This window comes from Panulirus ornatus, chromosome 19 (genome assembly GCF_036320965.1).
Source record: "Panulirus ornatus isolate Po-2019 chromosome 19, ASM3632096v1, whole genome shotgun sequence".
Classification (NCBI taxonomy): domain Eukaryota; kingdom Metazoa; phylum Arthropoda; class Malacostraca; order Decapoda; family Palinuridae; genus Panulirus; species Panulirus ornatus.
The window spans coordinates 12,800,999-12,823,744 of NC_092242.1; the positions used below are offsets into that span (position 1 = coordinate 12,800,999).

General features: G+C 46.3%; 1 protein-coding gene across 6 annotated transcripts in view; it reads left to right on the forward strand.

Annotated features, from left to right (window-relative positions):
- LOC139755396 (uncharacterized protein CG43867) overlaps positions 1–22,746 on the forward strand; it is a 1,135,206-nt gene that overhangs the window by 928,906 nt on the left and 183,554 nt on the right. The window lies entirely within an intron of this gene.

The window sequence follows — 22,746 nt, forward strand, 5'->3', positions numbered from 1 at the left end:
TCCCAGGGTTGCCAACCTACTAATGACCTTATTAATTGTGAAGGTTTTAGTGATATATTCCGTTTTTCCTTGGTAACTGGTTTATTCGCTGTTCTCTCTCTCTCTCTCTCTCGTTGCAGTTGCCTGCAGGTGTAGTATGATGTATGCAGAGTGGCAGTGGGAAATTGAGATTGATAAGGTGACGCCACAAGACGTAATAGTTCGCCGTCAGCAAAGTTTGCCAGCATGATCGATATCTGGAACTGTGGCGCCAGGCCAGCGAAATCGTTTTGCGCTCCTCCCCCTCGCCCTCCTCCTCCACTCTCCCTCCGACCCGTGCACTTGTAAACTTGGCCGACCCCCAGTAAAAATCCTAGCGGACACTTTTAAGTTGAACTATGGTCATTAAATCACAGCGAAAATTATATATATATATATATATATATATATATATATATATATATATATATATATATATATATATATATTTATACAAAGTCCTAGTACTTACAATGGAGAACGCGTCATTTCTGATCGGAGATTTCTTTTTATTTTGTGTAGGTTAGATTTTGTGTAAAGGGGGATGGTGGGGTGGAGGTTGTGGCCAGGGATAGTGTGTGGGGGATGTCGTGGCCAGGGGGTGGTGTGTGGAGGGTGTCAAGGGAAAACTTTACTAACCCTGTTAGAAATCTCGGGAATTTTCGCTGCTCTTATCCCATAGTTTTCCCCATCGGATGGCTCAACACTAATGCGCCAGCGAGGCACCACTGTCATCAGTCGCCATGTCTCTGTAATGGTCTAGCGTAATAATTTATGTCCCACTAAACCGTCCGTCCCCGGCTGTCCTGATGGCTGGCTACCGTCGTCCCTCGCCAGCCCTCTTCCCCTGCACACACACTCTCTCTCTCTCTCTCTCTCTCTCTCTCTCTCTCTCTCTCTCTCTCTCTCTCTCTCTCTCTCTCTCTCTCTCTCTCCTCCCTCCCTCCTTGCTGCACACTGTCACCAGCACACACCTTCCACCTCTTGTGGTTTCCTCTTCCATGGTTTCTTTTTCCCCCCAGTACACAGAGTCCCCTCAACACGTGTCCTCTCCACATGTCCAGACCGACTCAGAACACCTCGCTTCTTTATCATTTTCAGCCTCAGTGTTTTATGTTCGATATGATTGTTATGGACGTTTCCAACTTCACTTACAGACCATTCAAGAATGCTTCTTGACTTCTACTGGTATCCTGAACATATCTTTCGTCACAGTACTGTATTCACTATGGTTACCAACCTTATTTTCGCTGTTGTTGGTCACCAGAAGCATTATAGACACTGTCGTTCACCCACAAAACATCATTGTCTAACCCTCCGTTCATTGACCTTCCATGTAGTGTCCATTGTTTACCGGCCCTCCAACACACGCGGGTGCCCATCCCCCCCATCATCACAAAAGCATACTGTTAGTATGTATTGAAAACTATCAACAACCCTATACAAAGCTTTATCGTATAACTCCCTAGCTTTGCTCAGTCTTTTAAGTCGCTACATCTTCAACCACTGTAGTAGTTTCATGCGATTACAGTGTTCCCATATGTATAGGTGTCCGTCATGTCTTTGTAACACTGCTACAGCTTGGTGTGGCACAGTCTTCCCCCTGTGGTGGCGAAGCGTCCTGCCCCAACCCACACTCGGGTCTTAGTCACTTCCTCTCCTCCTCCCGCCGTTCGCGCCGACACATTTCTTGGGTCTTTTGAAGTGAAGCTTTTCACAGCGCGAGAGCAGATTCCTCCTGAAACGTTCCCTTGTCTGTTAAATCTTTCCCACGTTTTCTATTCAAGGTCCCAAATGCAGTGTATTCACTTCAGTCTTTTTGTTATCTTTCTACAGCTGTTTGCCTCCTGTCGAATATATGACCCACACAGCTGTTGGCGCTCGTTACCCACTCCCACCCTTCGTAATACCTCTCATTATGTACTTGGTAATTACCATAATTGTCATATATCACTGCCATAAACCATACGTTCCCCAGTAAAGTTCCTGTGGCTTTTTTTTTTTCCTACGTCCATCCAGAGACCAGCAGCATAACTTATACTAGAGGATCGTATGGTTAGCTCCAGCGCCGACCTGTGGGACGCATCCCTCTGCCTGCCTTTACTCCTCACGCCACCAGAAGATGCTGCCGTGCCACAGCATCCCCCGCCCCCCAACACTCATCTTACTGACCCTACCACTGCCGCCCTGTCGTATTTCTTCCTCTTTTTCTCACACGTAACTTCACGTAACTTCTTCCTCTCCTCTTTCTCTTTTTTTTTTTTTAGAATACTTTATCCTGTTTCTCAATATCTCTCATTCCTTAGACCCACATCAGTTTATCTTCCTTACTCTCCCTGCTGACCGCATTTCATAGTATCTCCTCTCAGTCTCTCTGGAACATTTCATCTTATTTTCCCACGTCTCTCTCTCTCTCTCTCTCTCTCTCTCTCTCTCTCTCTCTCTCTCTCTCTCTCTCTCTCTCTCTCTCTCTCTCACCCTTACCTGCAGCAGATGTTCTCGTCTTATTCCTGGCTGCCAGCCGTGCCCATTAAGATATTAATTCCGGCCACTGCGCAAGTCAATAGCAATTCACCACTCGCGTCTCCGTCCATATCCGCCGGTGTTTGTTCACCGCTGCCGGATCAGTAACAGTTCTGATGGTTTTCTGTGTAGTGCTGAAGCTGTTCCAACAATTCCCCCGCGGGGAGTTGAGGTGTATTCAGTTTGTTCTGTTGTGTTTGGCTGCCAGGCCACCGTTACTGACGATGCCGCGCTGCATATCTTATCCCGACGAATATATACCGTGAATGCAGGGATATCCTGCCATGATATACTACGTCTGATGGATAAAGAACATTTTCTCTCTCTCTCTCTCTCTCTCTCTCTCTCTCTCTCTCTCTCTCTCTCTCTCTCTCTCTCTCTATCGATCTATCTATCTATCTATCTATCTGTCTATCTATCTATCTCTGCTTTGCTATCGTTTTCTTCTGTTTTTAAAGGTACAGCATTTTTTTTTTGTTGTTGATAGTGCTAAGACCATTCCACCTCGTTTGAGCTTTGGGCCTGTGTGGCCTGTGTGTCTTTGTAACTCACTCCCTTCTCTACCTCGCTCTTTCTCCACTCGTATGTGAGTGTTTGTGTATACAGCCGTAGGGAGGCTGGTGCAGTTGGGTGGGATATGATGCCTGTGACGTATTACTGTTGGGCATCGCCTCCCATGCATCACCTCTCGCACACGGAAGAAAGCCCTGCGCCTTCCGGTGGTCGAGTGTGGAGGTGGTCGTCAGCAGGGCACCTGGTGGGTGGGTTGTACACACCCAGCGCAAGCCGCTCGCCAGGGGCACCATTGTCTTTGTTTTGGGTTGCTAGATGGGCGACCCGGGCGGCAGCGTGGGTGGCTGAGTGGCCCTGGCGGGCGGGCGGGCGGGCGGTCTGCACAATAGGGAATATTAATGTTGAGGAGCGAGGGGAAAACAGAGCTAACAATTAGTAAAATTAGATGCTGGAGGGGTTTCCGTGGTGTGGCGGTAGGGAAGGGGTGGGGACGGTTGAGGGTGGGGTGGATTCCAGAGGACCGGGGACTCCTGGAGACTGAGGAACTCCACGCATCGGATGATTCCAGGGGAAGAGTTGGACTCCATGGGACTGGGGGACTTTTAGGGGACTGGGAACTCGAAGGGAAGGGAGGATTCAAGGGGGGACAGGGAACGTGGAAGACTCCCGTGGACGGGAAGAACTGCCGGGGACGGGAAGAACTGCTCGAGACGGGGACCCCAAGGGATGTGGAATTTCCTGAGACTGAAAACTCCAGGGGACGGAGGACTTCAGGGGACTTAGCATCTCACGAAGGCGAGTACTCTAAGGGACGGGGAACTTTAGAGGACAGGGAGAACTTCAGAGGACAGGGAGAACTCTAGGGAACGAGACACTCGCGAACATATAGGACTACGTAGGACTGAGGGGACTCCCTGTTACGAAGGACTTCTGGGGACGGGGAAGTATTGGTGGATGTGCCTCGGTATCATTGGTATTGGGAGGTGTGTGTGTGTGTGTGTGTGTGGTGCAGAGAGAGGTAGGGAGGGAGTGTAGGATGAGAAGTGTGGGCAAGACAAGGCAGTAGTGATAGGTCAGTGGAGAAGAGTATGGGTGGTGCGGGCGATCAGGGAGCGTGTCTCTGGTAAGGCAGAAGGCGCGGGCCTATCTGTCAAGGAGTAGAGTGGCACACGATGTATATAGAATGTGACCCCGAGGTACTTTACCGGGGAGTGCGATCCTCCGTGACGCGGGTGTTGAGAGCGTGGGACCCCCGTCGCTAGCCGTGGCCGAGGCCCTTAAGACATGGATCTTGGTTAGGTGGTGCGAGAGGAGCTCCCCACCTGTTGTTACACCACTGATGAGATTCAACCTCACGGGTACTGAGTGTAAAGTAACGAGGATGGGACGCTGTGAAAGCAGGCCGCACGCAGTATCACTTATTATACAGCAGGGAATATGCTGCGGGAACCTGTGTGTGTGAGGAGAGACCAGGGTGTTGATAGCGTCCCTAACTGTGTGTGTGAGGAGAGACCAGCGTCCCTAGCTGTCGTTACAATCCCACATTTGGAGAATAGTGAAGCAGACTGAACGGTTTACTGGGAAGCATTGGAGTAGCATTCAACTATATGGATAAGGAAATGTTCAGCGAGCTGTTTACGTTTCACATTAGGCCACTTCTTGTATGTGCTTCTCAAGTTTGGTCACCGCACTTTAACAAGGGACAGATATGATCTGAGAATAGGCAGAGTAGGCCAGCTGAAGATGGTAAAAGAATTATGAGAGCCGACATACATGGAGAGGTTAGAGGTCTTAGATTTGACCTCCATGGAAGGTAGAGGAGTTGAGAGAGGTGACTTGATCCCAACCCTATGAGATTTAAAGCCAGACTGATGACGTAATGAACAGTTCTTCGGATGATATGGGAAGATAACAGCCAGAGAACATGACATGAAATGTTAAAAAGTATATACGTACCACGAGTGGTGGATGATTGGAATTCACTCAGTAAGGAAAACGTAACTGCGGACACCACACAGAAAATGAAAAAGTTGTTGTACGATAAAGAGATGTTCAAGAGATTGGGGACCCACGATTATAAAAGTCCCTCCCCGTACAGTACAAATAGGTAAATATAGGGAGTTTGATTACATCCAAACGCACGCAGGGTAACACGAGCGTAAAACTCTTTCCCCGTAACACACACACACACACACACACACACACAGAGTCTGGTGTGTGTGTGTGTGTATACAAGAGTGTATGATGAGGCAGGGGTGAACCCAGCGTCGAGCAGGACTCCACACTTGTTATCGACGTTGTTGACTGGCTGGTGCTTGGCTGGGAGTAGCCCCAGCCCCAGTGACAACCAGGCACGACGACGCCCCACTCCCTCTTGTCCTCACGCTTATAAGCTAAGCTTAGGGGTACTGCCATTCGTAGTTACCCCCCCTCGAGCAGAACAGGGTTTTAAATTACCTCCCCCTGACCCTCCACGTCTTCAATGCTCATTCCCTGACCTAAGGGACTCTCTGCCATAGTAATTACCCCTTGGGCAGTACCGGGTACTTTCTTCCTCACCCCCGTGTCCTCCTGCTTCAGCTCCCCATGGGGGATAGCCACAGGGTATCTTATTACGATTTAAGATAGTGGTGAGGTCACACTGTAATCATAGCCAGACCCCGTGTGAGTAGCATGCTAGATGCTCTCTTGTTTTCCTCTCCCCACATCTCCCCCCCAAGGGCTTGTCGGGCGTTGGGGAGGGAGAGTATTCTCTCCCCATTGCCACGCCCGCTCCCCCCTTAGGGGGCTGGTCGGACCCAGGGCATCATAAGCCACCACCCTGCCCCCCCCCCCTTCCATCATCATCCTGGGGAAAAAAATGATAGAGGCAGCAATTCCAGGACGTGATGTTTGAAGTGTTTACACGCGTACTGTGAAATGATTACCTTACCACTCATCATGGCGCTTGCAATCCAGGTTTTTTTTTATCCCCAGCTGGCAGTCAGGTCCCCTGTGGACTTTGTGTATTGTAAATATTCAGCTAGAGATTATTTTTTTCCCCCCTCCTCCTCCTCTGCCTAAATAAATATTGAAATTGATTATGTTCGAAATTCCTGTTTGATCTGGATCACTCCTTGGCAGTGAAACACATTAACAGGGGTACTTCTGGTGCTCTACCATTACTGTATGAGCGAGATAATTAACTCTTATTGTGTAGATCATGATGAACGATCCTTCACTTTATTATTATTTTTTTCACTTGGTATGAATAATACTGCTTTGGTAGGAGCTGTGGTACATGGTGTTGATTGATGATGATGCACACGTTCCCTGCTTCAAGTTCTGTGTGTGTGTATGTGTGTGTGTGTGTGTGTGTGTGTGTGTGTGTGTGTGAGAGAGAGAGAGAGAGAGAGAGAGAGAGAGAGAGAGAGAGAGAGAGAGAGAGAGAGAGATGGCCGCCTTCCTAGACGTTTATCACTGCTTTCTGTATTGACCTCTGGTGGCCTAACATGGGCTGTATGACTGTATGTTCACCTTCAGTGGCACTCCCACGGTGTGCATGACTGTATGTTGACCACTAGAAACGCAGATCTTACGGTCTGTATGAGTGTGTATTGACCTCCAGTGGCCTCCCGCAATGTGCATGGCTGTATATTGTCCTCTAGAAACCTCCTACGGTCTGTATGACTGTGTATTGACCTCCTGTGGCCAGTGTGCATGACTGTATGCTGACCTCTAGAAAACTCCTGTTTTCTGTAGGACTGTGTATTGACTTCTAGTGGCCTCCCGCAATGTGCATGACTGTATGTTGACCCCTACAAACCTCCTACGGTCTGTATGACTGTATATTGACCCCGTAGAGGTTTCCCGCGGTGTATTAAGACTGTACTGAGGCCCCACTGGTCTCCCTCGGTGTGCACGTCTACATATTAACGTACGCTGCTCTCCCACAAGGTGTATGCCTGTATATGACGCCATGTACATTAGTATTAACCGGTGTATTACGGCCTGTGGTGTACGCCCGGACCAGCCAGTCGCCAGCGTATGACTGGCGTATGTATGAGCAGAAGCAACAACAGCAGCAGCAGCAGCAGCAGCTAGGTATATGGCGAGGCTGGCCCTCCCAGGTGATCCATGGGCCCCCGCTCGTGGCTAATCAGGTCCGCCGGAGGCATACCAATGCTCTCATTACCTGCCTTTCTTCGGCCTTAATCAAGGTAGCTGAGAGAGAGAGAGAGAGAGAGAGAGAGAGAGAGAGAGAGAGAGAGAGAGAGAGAGAGAGAGAGAGAGAGAGAGAGACTGATCCGTTGACCTGTTTGTCTACCTTGCTCCGCCGCGCCTCCCCGCCTCCTCCTCCCCTTCCCACCTCACACCTGGTCCCACCCCATCACTCACACCCCCTCGTCCGGGCCCCGTACTCTGTGAACTGCAGTATTCACATGAGTCTGCCTTCTACGATGCCTGCCGCATGCATTATGGTCCTCAACACACACACACACACACACACACACACACACACACACACACACCTGCCTGCCTGCACACTGACCTTTAACACAACGCCTCACTGTAGCATGCAACAAGGACATCGGTTGCGTTACATTATATACACAGGATGTACGGTTGTAGGTCGTAGCGTGACCTTGCAACGTTAGTTCCCTCTGAGGTTAGCTGCGTGCAGGCGCCGAGTCTGTGGATGTGCATTGGTACTTGGAAGACGCCAAAGTTCAGCTCGTGCAGCATCGCCAGACGTGCAACACAAGTGACGGCGACGTAGTGTGTCCTGGGGTGTTTCATTTAGCCTCCTGGGGACAAGTACTTAAGCTCTTACGGTACGGTGATTAAACGCCCCTTGAGTGCTGCGATTGAGCCTTTGAGGGCGATGACGAATCGTCGTTCTCAAGGGGTTAAGTCGTCGTACTTCAGGGGTTAAGTTGTCGACCTCCAAGGGGTCAAGTCGTCGCATTTCAAGGGTTAAGACGTCGTACTCCAGCAGTTATAAATACGTCGTACTTAGGGGTGTTGAGTCGCCGTCTTCTAAAAGGTTAAGGTGTCGCACTCTTGGGGCAAAGTCGCCTAACTGTAGGGTTAAGTCATCATACTTAAGGTAATTAACCTCGCTTTTGCGCCCCTTTTCATCAGAGAGTCAAGACGCAAATTACAGTCCGGGTGTCGGAGTATGAGGCCCGTCATGTTAATGTCGCCCTCAGCAACAGTTTAGTGAAACTCGTTGATCAAAGGCGTCAGGAAGGCTTTTTAAAACTCCTCGACACAAACGAGTGACATTCGCTTTTGTGTTGTTGCGGTCGTGGACCAGATTAGATTTACGGATTGCTTGCTGCAAGAGTGAGTGTCCGTATTGTGTCGCTCCCTTTTCTCTCTGATGGTCCGTTTACCGGTGATTGCGCCCAGCTTGTGAGGCCTGGTAGAAGCTGTTTGTGTGTGTGTGTGTGTGTGTGTGTGTATGAGAGAGAGAGAGAGAGAGAGAGAGAGAGAGAGAGAGAGAGAGAGAGAGAGAGAGAGAGAGAGAGAGGTGGTTATACCTAGCCTGGCTTTTTGCTCTCACAGAGCAAGGGGTCACGGGTCATGTAGTGAGGCCGTGTATGGTCTTAGGATTTTCCTGGACTCGAGGTTTCTCGGTCGGTGGTCAGACCTTGACGTTAACGGCCTCGGTGACCCTGGCAAAGGATAGACTCACCAACGAACTGATGACCCACTTGCCGGGAGAACAGGACGCTTTTTGGGGAGGGCCTTTGTCAACCTCATCCTTTTCTACAAATTTTGTGTCTCCCTCCTATTACTCCTCCTCCTCCTCCTCTCGTTCCTCCTCCTGTACATCCCCTCTTAGTTTTATTCTCCTGGATATCAGTATAATACTTCAGCCCTTGGAGGCGTATAAGGTGTATTTATAATGCATTATTCTATTTAAGGAAAAATTTTCATCATTTCTTTTTTCTCCTGCTGTGGAGCAGCTGGGACGGTCATGATCATCCCTCCACTCTGAGTTGTATCGCCTCGAGTTCCTGAAATTGCTGGCTTACGTGAAGTCGGTCAGTGTATATCTGTAAACCGTCTCGAAAATTTTGTTCCTTCCTAGATTTTTTTTTTTTATAGAGAAATTTAGTACTTTTATTAACGTCTGGGAAGTCCGTAATGTTTCTAAGGTTTCCGTATTGCGTGTTGAAAAGTTTCTGGTCCCGGATGTGTTCATAGAGCTGATATTTTACAGTCTTCATAACTGTCGTGCCAACAGGAACTGTTTTTTTTTTTTTTTTTTGAGTGTAGGGTAAAGGCCCTGACTTTCCAGGATAAGGGGACCAGGCCTTCCAGGATTTTCCATATGGAAATCACGATAGTTCTCCCCCGTGTTCGCTCGAGGGAAAGAAGAAAGTCTGTGATTTCAGTTCAGTCACACACTTCTGATTTTTGACAAGTTAGTCACTTGGGACAGTGAGTTTTCTTTGTTGCATTTTCTAACAGGGCGCGAAGGATGATGATTGCTCGGTAGTACGGTAGTAGTCTGGAATGTACACTGGACGCTCTTGGTGGAGTGAGAACGTGGGTTTAGATTCTCTGTTCTTGCTGTGCAAGAAGAAGCCAGCCTCTTCCCATCTTGCTCTTCGTGTTTGCTTCACAGTACTCCACAACGATGATGGTAGTTGACCTTGTTTAAGCATGTTATTGTGTCTGGTCTTCAGGCAGGACGGGGAGAAGCCTTTCGCACACCTTAACGACGGATTTGGAGGTCTTCCACCCCTACAGTTCGATTCGGGGTCGAACAAACTCCTGCGTCGCTTCGTTGGTCAGACAATCTGTTGGAGGCAGCGGCCCGTACGCCACCGTAACCACCGCATCCTGATTGGCCTGTTAGACTTAACTATCATAAATTTCTTCACTGTTTCGCCCATAGTGTTCGTGATGGCTGCAGGCAGTGTGTTGAACAGTCACGGTCTTCTGATGTTCGATTGTGAACATCAGTAGTCCATACACTAGTGACTCAGGTCGTGCCCAGTAACGTGAAAGTCACTAAGTCAGCTTCCGTTAAGTCGGTCATTGTCTTATGGTGAGTAGGACAGTTTTCTCGCTGAGGTGGAGCCATTGAGAGAGGTATGTCTGTTCCCCTCATGATGTTAGACGTTAAGCTAGTGGCTGTGTGAGGATTTCAATTTCTGTGAATGTGATTGTAACGAAAACAATTGAATTGTAGAATATGTGGAGAGCGTTCACAGTCCAGTGAATCGAAGAGTTTTAGATTTTTCATCAAGAAATCTGAGATCGCTCAAGGGTGTACGACGGAGCACAAGCGGGAGAGAGGCGTCACAATTTTGCGGGAAGTTACCGAAGAACCTCGTCCCCAGTCTGCGCCCAGACTTCGTTGTCCGGTGGCGCTAGGAACGTGGAACACTGGAGGATGACGACCCTCCAGTGCAGAGCTGTCATTAACACGGTGAGATGGAGTAGCGTCAAACATCTAGGGGTCTGAAGTCACTCAAAACATATCCTTCTGCAGGTGACAGAAATTATGGACGAGCCTGTGGGAGATTGTACGCCCTCCAGCTTTAGCGAATATCTTAACCTCATCACCTTAACTGTGGTGCACATTGAGGACTCCCGGCTGCGTCCTCACTGGTGGTGTATTCTTGATTCTAGACCAAGCTGTGGGGGTAGAGACAGATCTGTAAACTCGACGTAAGGTATAAAACGGAGCTTGGACGAAGTCTGGCCCTTAGTAAAGCGACACTGGCCAACCAAAAGTAGTTCAAGGGTGTAGACACGGATGGAGTAAATGGACCCCATGAAATTCGTACAGTTTGCTTGCAAATTATTCATCGCTCGCGCCAGTGGTAGTTATAGTTATGTTAGTGGATGAGCAACGGAAAGCCAATCCCGTCCTTCCATTGGATTGATGGCGTAGCCTCTGTGCTCTGTCCATCAGCGCCATCAACAGCAGCAGGAGAGACCTTTGCCCCCACTCCCTCCATCAGGCTCGCATCATACACCAGTGTTCGTAATAACTCCGCTGTCGGACCTGGTAATGTGGAGCGCATCACCTTTCACTCTGATAAGAGAAGTTTTAATTGGCTATTTAATTACAGCGGTTCGTGTGGTTTACACTCTGTAAAAGCTATATTTAGTCTGTCCTGGGAGGGAGGGAGATGTGTTGGTACATGGCTAATTGTCCTGTGTGAGGAGAGGCCGCCGCCCCGCCCCGCCCCGCCGGTGTAATTAACATATGATGTTGCTCCTGTCAGTTGCCTTGTTGCATTACATTCATGTGGGACGGGACCGCTCTCCACCGTGTATGCCCTCTTGCCAACCCCAGTATGTTTGGGTAATAGTGTGCTGGTGTGTGGAGGTTACAGACGTCGGTTTGGTGTCTGGAGGGTTACATACGATGATTTGGTAATGGTAATGATAATTTCAATTATACTGGTAATAACGATAATAGGAAGAAGAAGAAGGAGGAGGAGGAAGAGGAACATTGATATACTGAATTGATTGTAGCCAGATCAGGAAAAAATTAGTGGAAAAACACAGTAAAGACAGACTGAGGAGAGGTGCTGTCAGGTGGTCATTATACAGGCATAAAAGATTACTAATGATGTTCACAGTAGTGGGAATGAGGCTGTTCTTGCTGAGGTTAGGGCTGATAAAGTATTGGTGCCACACTGCAACTCGGGGAAGAGGGATCTCTCTCTCTCTCTGTCTGGTGGTAGGAGGTGACATTGGCGAGTATGGTGCAGCAGAAGTTTGGAGAGACTCAGTCGGGAAGGAGGAACCACTAGTGTGTTGAGTGCTTCTTGATCGAAGCTGAGGATATATATATATATATATATATATATATATATATATATATATATATATATATATATAGATAGATAGATAGATAGATAGATAGATAGATAGATAGATAGATAGGAGAGACGGATTCCAAAAGATTACGACGAAAATTTACTAGAAACCCAGTGTTTTTTCTTTGTATTCATTTCATGAAGGAACGGTGGAATGATGTTATTGGGCGGAATGAAACGGAGGGTTTTCCCTGCAGCCTTCCTACCCCGTCTTTCCCTCCCCCCACTCCTATCGGTGAAGAATGGCCGGCCAATCTCTTTACATCACCGACTTTTCACGAGCTATTCGCGTGGCGTCATTAACTTGAGCCAATCACATCTTTCCTCTATCATCGACGCAAGCCAATCACCGTCCGACACTGACTTACACCCCACAGCCAATCACGTGATATCTCCGGCTTCCTGTAGCCAATCATATTTCGTGGAGGAAGTTGTATTAACCTGATATTTGTGTTCTGTATACGAGTAACTCTCTCCTGATAGTAACACTGTCTCTTGTAAAAGTATCTAAAACCCTTGGTTTTGTAACATTGCTAGATATATATATATATATATATATATATATATATATATATATATATATATATATATATATATATATTTTTTTTTTTTTTTTTTTTCTTTTTTTTTCCCCTGGGTATAGGGGAGAAAGAATACTTCCCACGTATTCCCTGCGTGTCGTAGAAGGCGACTAAAAGGGAAGGGAGCGGGGGGGCTGGAAATCCTCCCCTCTCGTTTTTTTTTTTTTTTTTAATTTTCCAAAAGAAGGAACAGAGAAGGGGGCCAGGTGAGGATATTCCCTCAAAGGCCTAGTCCTCTGTTCTTAACGCTACCTCGCTATCGCGGGAAATGGCGAATAGTATGAAATATATATATATATATATATATATATATATATATATATATATATATATATATATATATATATATAATCACCAGGAGTTTGTTGGATACGTCTGCTCACGTTCAGCAGCCTCCAGCAACCTGACTGAGCGAAGAAGCAACACAGCAGCTATTGGCCGAAGGTCGGTTGATCTGTATTGACGGGAAACGTTAGGGGGGGAAAAAAACGTCGTTAAGTCAAGTCCGTTTTTTGAGGCGAAATGGGAAAGCGATACTGGAGGGATGTTACATTTATAGAGATGCTATCACATTATCTACTTTATTTATATATATATATATATATATATATATATATATATATATATATATATATATATATATATATATATTTTTGTTTATTTTTATTATACTGTCCTGTCTCCGATTGCGAGGTGTAGCGCAAGAATACGCATGAATTCAACCACCCCCTATACACTGTTCAACAGACCAAAATTATATACGATCAGACCAACTAAAAGCTGATTAACAGAAATGAAACACCACGCAGAAGTAGTCGATTCACGCCCCTATTCCATGCCAGATATTTGGTCCCTTCTCACGTGTCCTCCACCGACTGTTATACTGAGGTCAATTGTGTTCTAAACTCCATCGCCTCCATGTCCCAACCATTGTCAAGAATATATCTTGCTAACATTTTTTATTCAATGCTTTGACTTAGTTATTATCATAACATACACTAATATATCCTATAATTATTTCACAATCATCTCTCAAATTATATACATGAACATAAGATTTGGAACTTTTCCTTCAAACTCATTTTGCTTTCCGTCGCGATTAGCAATGTTTCAAGGTATACCTGAGCCATAAAGACATATTTATATGTCTGTCTCGGTCGGCGTGGCTGTGGCGATAAATTACGCCCTTGGATATTCAGCCATCCTTTTATACAAACTGTCGAGACAGACCAGAGAATTTATATCGAAGCCAAACAAAAGCGGGATTCGAAAGAAACACCGCGAACAGTATGTCGTTTTCTGTCCCGCTGAAATCATGCCAGAAGTATGGGCGCTACGTGTGGGTCAGCTCCCGAGCTGCTTAAAAGCTGAGGAATTTGTGTTCATAAAAACTCCCAGAGTCGCGGCCCATCCCCCGCCATTGTCAGAATATGAATTATTTAGAATAGTTCAGATATGTTGAAGACTTGTGTGTGTGTGTGTATATATATATATATATATATATATATATATATATATATATATATATATATATATATATATATATATATATATATATGTGTATATATATATATATATGTATATATATATATATATATATATATATATATATATATATATATATATATATATATATTTATTTTTTTTTTCGTTCTTTCTTTCAAACTATTCGCCATTTCCCGCATTAGCGAGGTAGCGTTAAGAACAGAGGACTGGGCCTCTGAGGGAATATCCTCACCTGGCCCCTTCTCTGTTCCTTCTTTTGGAAAATTAAAAAAAAAAAAAACAAGAGGGGAGGATTTCCAGCCCCCCCGCTCCCTCCCGTTTTAGTCGCCTTCTACGACACGCAGGGACTACGTGGGGAGTATTCTTTCTCCCCTATCCCCAGGGATAATATATATATATATATATATATATATATATATATATATATATATATATATATATATATATATATGTATATATATATATATATATATATATATATATATATATATATATATATATATAGAAACGGATACTCGCAACTGTTTCACCTTCTTGTCCCTTACCTTCCGCTGTTTTTGAGGATTGTCGACCAGAACCTCCTGGTAGAGGATCAGGTGTGCCAGGTTGTTTGTCGATGCAGCTGTATATGCAGTATACGTCTTTGCAACCTGGACGATATGATGCAATGCAAGGGAAGCTGCCCCACTCTTCTTTTCCATGAATGTCCTGGATCATCCCTAGATGCTTCTTGTTTATGCTGGTGGTACGTGTAGCAGGTGTTGGCCCCCGTGACATTTGTGCCATTTTCCCTTACATTTCCTGGAGCATCCGAACTCCACATGGATGTCACTTCGTCACAGCCAGGAACACTCAATACTTACACAGCAACAGAGTAGTAGTTTCAGTATAGTTTCATCTCAAGACGTTTGGCACCAAGTTTTTTGCTGCTGCACTGAGTCCCACCCACACACTGCGTCATGATCAACCATCAACCTCGAAGGAGAAAATGAAATTTCACATCTGTCTCGCACTAAAGCAACCTACACTTCAAATTCTACCTTTCATTGGCAAGCACAGAATTGACAACACACACACACACACACACACACACACACACACACACATATATATATATATATATATATATATATATATATATATATATATATATATATATATATATATATACCGCAGTGACTTTAAGCACCCGCCTTTCCAACCAGTCGTAGCCTTCACTAGATCAGACAAAAAGCCATCTAAAACTACAATCCTCAGACATGTACGAGTTACGTTTTCTCCACTTCCTCCTGGACGCCGCTCTTCTCTCCAGCATAATACAAACGCCGGTACAGCATATCACAAGACCTTTCATGATGCAACCTCCGCCTTGAAGACTCTGAACTCTTACTCCTCGCTCGTCTTTCACCCACTCCCACAAACACATACACACAACGTCGCCACACCTCTCGACCGAGGGTCCTGTGGCAGTAAGTTGAAGGGAGGCGCGACCTAGGAGGCCTTTCATTATCTCCCGTGTGTGTATTATCATTTATCTCACATCTACGTTCTTGTGAGTGCAGTTGTAAGAGTTGATCATTCAGATCTTGTGTACGGTTGAATCTAATGGCAAAGCACCTTCGGATGTTTGCCTGCTCAGCAGTTTCCCCTGGTCATAGGTGGTTATGTTAGTACAGTCTTCCAGTCGGGAGAGAACAAGTACTCAGTATCGTGTTATCGTGGTTCTGCTTCTCTCGTTTTGAAAGTTCTCAGTACCCAACTTGCCATCATCGCAGATTCCACCCGCTCCTTTATGTTCACCTCGTGTCTAAGTTTGGGTGTCTGTGCAGGCATGTGAGAGAGAATCCCCCGCCCGTTGGTATTGTAGCGTGGTATATTCAAGCAGCAGTTGCCCGTGAAGGATGGTGTAGACGGTGTTTGAGAGTGTGAATTTTGTATGAGGTTGCAGCTGCGGTCTGCTATATTGGTTTTCTTCCATTGCAAGTTCAAACACACTCACTCACACACACACACACACACACACACACACACACACACACATACACATTTGCACTTTTACAGAAACCTCCCATGAATGTAAGTTGTGGTAAAGACCGATTCCCTGTTTAAAGTCTATACTAATTATTGCGTGCAACGAACAGATTTAAACATAGCAGTGTCTTAATGCCCTTTGATAGATTTTTATCTTCTTTACACCTTGGTATAGATCAGTCCAGACACACACTTCAGATGCAGCAGACTGTGTCCTGTAGATGCGTCATGTGGCGTGTTGCAGGCAGCGACTAACTCCACACCACAGTGATGGTGGTTATGTCATACGTTAATGTATGGTATCACGTTGCAGTCGGTGGTGGTGACGCCTGGCTCATGCCTCTTGCTAGGTGGAGTAGAGTGGAAAGGGCCAGGTGAAGAGGAATGATAAGAAGAAAAAGCTTAGAGATACAAGCGAGATACAGACTGCTCGGGTTTAGGTAGAGGGACTTGGGGAGAGGGGGAAGTTGGGTGGGGAGGAAGGCATCTGGCAGGGGAGAGAGTGACGAGAAGAGACCCCGGGAAGACACAGCTGGAGCTGGGGAGGAGGAGATATCTGGGGAAGAGGATGCGAACGTGCATGAGAAGCTTGAGGATTAGTGGCAGAATATTCATGCACAGAACGTGCGTGCATACGCGCTTAGAAGGGATGTGTGTGCATAATGAAGAAGGAAATGTGACCGCGAGGACTAGTTAAATGAATAACAAATGTAAAGAAAATGGTAAGTTGGCCCGTAAGGACACTTAAGGAAGAGCTGTTGAAGGATCGTCAGAAAAAACGGGAAATCTAGGAAGAACAGGAAATGTCCTCAAAGTTCTGTTTTAAGAGTAAACTTAAGGCAAGGAACCTATGATAACGTAGACCACAAAATACCAGGCTGCAATCCCCACATTCAGAACAATTCAAAGAACAAAAACAAAGGATGTAATTCTGTGGTGTAAATCGTACCTCTTGTGTTATATCAAGTACCAGGTGCAAGAGGTGTTGGTACGCGCGCGGCTTACCCCCCCTAACGGTTGGTTCCATCGGAGACTTCTGTTTACGCTTGCCGTGTGCCGTAGTGCCAACCATTGCCAAGAGGCTGCTCCATGCGTCGTATGGTCATAGCAGTCGATTGAATGGTGTAACGTGTGCCTTATGGACGGAGCAGGTGCAGCAGGTGTCGGGAGGTGGTTGCGCGAGTGGTATGAATGGTGTGTGTGCCATGGTTGTGAGGTGGGTGTAGGAAATGCTCAGACGGTAAAGGATATCGTTAGGTGGGAGGGAGGGACGAGATGAGGACATCTTAAACAGTTTATGAGTAGATGTGGTTAAGATTGTATTTAAGGAGTGGCTTAAGGTGTACTGTTGTTGCGTACGAGGGTAAAGGCAGGAAAGATTTAAATTGTGTACCAAGTCTCTCTCTCTCTCTCTCTCTCTCTCTCTCTCTCTCTCTCTCTCTCTCTCTCTCTCTCTCTCTCTCTCTCTCTCTCACACACACACACACACACACACACACACACACCTGATAACAACCATTAAGTTTATAGACCAGATTGATGATGAAGACGGTGAACAGTTCTTCGAGAGATGTAGTGACAGAGGCAACAGAGGACTTAACATGAAAGCAAGCAAGATACTTTTTGTTGAAGAGGATGTAAAGAGATGATGTTCTTATATTGTAAGAGTGGCGGATGAATGGAACAGAATGACTGAGGACATGGTTGATTTAGATAGCATGTCCAGATTTAAGTTGTATGATAGTAATATTCAAGAGACGGGGCCCCACGAGTATAGATCTCCCATCTCGTACAGGATAAATAAGTACTTTCACATACAGATTGAAAATAATGTATACAAAATGCAGTTGGATTGAACAAGTAAACGATAAACGAACCGGATTTCAAAAATGGTATTAGGAAAAATGACGCTGCTATTGTCGCAGTTGTGGAGACCAAAGAGAGAGATGAAATCTCTTTGGTTTTGTTCAGAGGGACACTTGGTAGAAAGGGGAGGAAAGAATAGAGGAGGAGTAGGAGGAGGAGGAGAACGATTGGCACTCTTAAAGAGAAACAACCTTGAGTTTTTGGAAATGCTGAGAGAGGGTCTGCTCAGACGATACATAATGGCGAGGGCTGTTGCAAGAAGGAAACCCAGAGCAGCGGTGATATCCTCCTCCTCCAAAGAACTTTTAAGAAGGAGCCAGAACCATCATACAACGGCCTTGATTGAAGGCTTGTTTCGCCCGCGCCATGTTGGTCGCTTTATAAAGAAAATGAAGGAAGAATCGGGATTTGTACATGAAGCGGCAAAACACGCACCCCTCAGTGATGGCAAAGTACGAGTGATTTGGGATTTCGATCATAAAGTGATAGATTGAAGGAATGTGGATTTCCGTAGAGGCAGAAGCTCTTCAAGAGTATATAAGAGAAGATTTCCGGCACCAGCATGTCACTGCATACTCGAGGAGGAGGGAAATCGACACACCATTATTAACAGATCATTACACATAGTTGCATGGAAAGGGAGAATATCACATGTGTCATTTCATTTGGAAGGAGGGGCCAAGTAATGCCTCCAGTTTGCTCATGTGGTCAGTGATGTTAGAAGAGCAGAGATGAGAGTAGACCTGAGGTGGAGATGCAGTCTTGGAAACCACACCCAACTCGATTACTTCCTTGTATGACAACATAAACTGGGATATGGGAGGTTCAGTAGCCAGAAACCAGGACATTTTGTGGTGGAATGTAAGGTGAAATTTACAGTGAAGACGTAACGTCGGTTTGCCTCTTACCTTCAAACACAGAGGGAAGGTTGAGAGAGAGAGGGATGTGAGGTTTAGTAAAAGATGCGAAAAAAAAAAGCGAAGGAAGTTAGCGATATACTGTGGGGAAGATATGGGCTGTGCACCAACCATCTCGCATTTAATAAGTACAAGGGAGAAAGAAATGAGGAAAAGAGGAACAAAGAAACTTTGAATTGAATGTACTGGAAGGCAAGGGATAATTCAGAAGTTTCCCATAAAACTCACCAGAAGTAGTGTCATTTAAAGAGCAGCTGATAAAGCTAAGGGATTCGGAGGGAAGAGTTACACAACACGAGGGGTAAGAATGCGACATGTCAGGTTGGGGAGAGAGGTTGAGGTTGGCTGCCTGCCCCTGAGCACTGGACGACGACAACTCTCCCTTGGCTAAGTGAGAGATATGGCCGGCTGGCGGAGGAGCCGAGTGAAAAATGAAGATCTTTGGAGGGGGTTTGAGGCAGACGGATGGCTGACGTAAGCTCCCCGTAAACGCCGCGGAAAATGAGGTTAAGTGAGACATATGTGGAATACTGTGTCCAGGGGAGGGGTGGGTGGGTTGACGTGGTGAGCCCCGGAGGAATCTGGGAGGTATTGGACGTGTTTAAGGAGACCCGTGGGAGACTAGGAGATGTAGGAGACATCGAGGAGATGTTGCACGGACTTTTAAGAGTATTGATGGATGGATGGAGAGCTCCGAGAGCTATGTGAGGGAGGTCGTAAAGTCGTATCTGATACAGGACGTGCTGATTATGAAGGCCTGCGGTGTCGCGGCCTCCAGCAGCGTGACTGAACTAAGGTGACCTACCGTGGTTTGGTCTCAGATCGAACTCTGCTGGTAGAAGACCTCCGAAACCATCGTCAGGTATACGTAAGGTAACGTAAGGTCCCAGACCCAGCTGTGGGGGGTAGAAGACCCTCCGAAACCATCGTAAGGTGTACGTAAGGTAAGGTATGGTCTCAGACCCAGCTGTGGGGGATAGAAGACCTTCGAAACCATCGTAAGGTATACGTAAGATAAGGTAGGGTCCCAGACCCAGCTGTGGGGGTAGAAGACCTCCGTAACCATCGTAAGGTATACGTAAGGTAAGGTAGGGTCTCAGACCCAGCTGTAGGGGATAGAAGACCTCCGAAACCATCGTAAGGTATACGTAAGGTAAGGTAAGGTCCCAGACCCAGCTACTGGGGGGTAGAATAGCTCCGAAACCATCGTAAGGTATACGTAAGGTAAGGTCCCAGACCCAGCTGTAGGGGGTAGAAGACCTCCGAAACCATCGTAAGCTATACGTAAGGTAAGGTAAGGTCCCAGTCCCAGCTGTAGTGGGTAGAAGACCTCCGAAACCATCGTAAGGTATACGTAAGGTAAGGTAAGGTCCCAGTCCCAGCTGTAGGGGGTAGAAGACCTCCGAAACCATTGTATAGTCTGAGTACCGAAGCATGTACCCTAAAAGACATCCGTAAGTACTTTGAAAGAGATTGTATAGCAGGTATATGTTCAAGTGATAGCCTCCCCTCTTACCCAACCTTAACCCTACCTTACCTTAACGTTAAGGTTGTGGGTGATTTCTTCCCAGCCGGACATAATGGAGGAAAAAATGTCTTCAATTTTCTAGGTGACATAGATAAGTATTTCTCCTTCCCGCTGGCCAGAGGTTACTTCCACCGCTCTCACTTAGAGTACTCCTTCTGTGGTTGGGGGAGTTGTTGTGTAAATGGGAGACCGTGCGACAGGCACGAATTGGTGTGTGTGTGTGTGTGTGTGTTAACCTGTTCCTTGTCTCTCCCAGGCGACGCCATCGTTCCTCTGTTCGCATCTTCCTTCCTTCTTTCTCTAGCTTCCCATTCTTTTTTTTTTCCCCTCCTCCGTGATCTGGCTCGTTTCCTCTCTTCCTCTTCCCTTTGATGTCTTCCCTTTGTTATTTCCGCCACCCCTCACCTCCCTTCCTTTTTATAAGGGGGCTAGAGGAGAGGAAGAAGAGATGGGAAAGCGAAGGGATAGTGTGAACAGGTGTATGGTTGGAGTGATTTTGGATGCATATGGGTGGTGATCTGGAAGTTCGCTCTTGATGCCATATATATATATATATATATATATATATATATATATATATATATATATATATATATATATATATATATATATGATACACTCACACGGTTCGAGTGATCATAATCTGCCTTCCTGTCGAGCACCTGTAACCCTTTTGTTCGATTTATTGCCCTTGGAAAATGAATTTTGCTCCCTTATGTTAATGCCAAGCCTCAGTTCCTTATGGAGAAAGTAGAGTCCTTTAGATTGTAACGGATTCTTTTGGAATAAATCCCCTTAAGTTTCCGATCAAATATCTTTTGACTCGAATCCAATGGGCGATCCTCCAAACTTGTCCCATCCTCGTGAGTCATTCGTCGGTCGTGAGCCATCCCTCAGGTTAATGCCAGACCATAGCGTCTGTGAACGATGACCCCCCGAATGAAGAACGTCTCTTACTTGTCCTTTTTAACCGTTCATAACTTGCCAGGTGTGTATTACACGAAGGAGGCCATCTTTTTTTGAGTGTCTTTTAGATATTCTTGTATATCGCAAAGCCTTCCCTTCAACTGTCAGGAAGTGTGGCCAGGTTTAAACACGCGTTTTTGTTCTTCCTCTTGTATTTTTTTTTTGCTGTACCTTAAGGTCAGGTGTAGTCTTCAAAACCATGAGTCTTATGTAACAAATCCCGTTAAAGCTGCTGCGGATCCTTTCCTAAATCCTTACAAGTCCATTCCGATCCCTCTGGATCGTCATAATCCCTTCCTACGTCCAAATTCCGCTGATTTCCTTCATTTCGTCCTGACCATTCCGGCCACCGCGCCCGACCCCCGTGAACCCCCTTTCTCCCCCTCCTCACCTCACCTCTCAGTCCTTCTTTATCTTTCATGATATTCCTCACCCTCTCTATCATCCTTACTCTCTCTCCTTTCCTCATGCCGTCTTCGCATGTCTCTGCCTTCATCTTTCCCTTCTACGCACTCTTATTCTACTTGTCATTTGTTCCTGCATCTGCCGACACTCTCCTCTTTCCTCCTCTTGCCATTCATCCTTCAGGTCCTCTATACACTCTCTCTCTCTCTCTCTCTCTCTCTCTCTCTCTCTCTCTCTCTCTCTCTCTCTCTCTCTCTCTCTCTCTCTCTCTCTCGTCTTGATGTTCCTTTGTCTCGGTGCCGGTCATCCATGCCTCTCCGAATTCGAAACTGGAACGCCCCATACGAACCCGCGACTCGCGTGATGCAAAGGGGTGTAGGGAATGTGAAGTGAGGTACATGTCTGGAATGCCTCGATGTGGGGCGGCCGTGACTGGGCAACTCTGGCGGCGTTCTCCAGCGAGGTGGTGGTGACCTCATCCCTCCCCTCGAAACCCAGCAGAAGCAGTAATAGAAGCGTGTGTCCGGACGCCTGCCAGAGTGTGACCTTGGTTTTTGCTGAACGTGGACAGGCGCGTCTTAAGGTTATACCATGAGCTGGCTGCTTTTAGCTTCCCTTGAAGACGACTGGCCGCTTTGAAGACGACGGTACGATACGGTACGACTCTTGAGCACGACGGTACGACCATTTGGGTGTGATGATGATGATGGCCTGGCCTTTGACCCGCTACTACGTTTTTTTTTTTAATAGGTCGGATCAAAGTCCAGGCCGGCGTCATACCCAAGGCTCGTCCCGTCATGCCCCGAGGGGTTAATTAATTTACCAGATCCTCTGCACTACAAGGGACTCCTTTGCTGTCAAGAACACACTCGCGGATGGTGCAGGTTATTCATAAAAACATATAATGGGATTTTGAAACTGGGCAGAAGAAAAAAAAGAAGTGTGGGATGAATGTAAATCCGTGAATGTTGGGGTTTCTCATTTATATGTGTACCAAAGGAACGTGGAGTTATGTGGGTAAGTTTTTTTCGCGCGGTCTGCAGTAACCAGTTACCCCG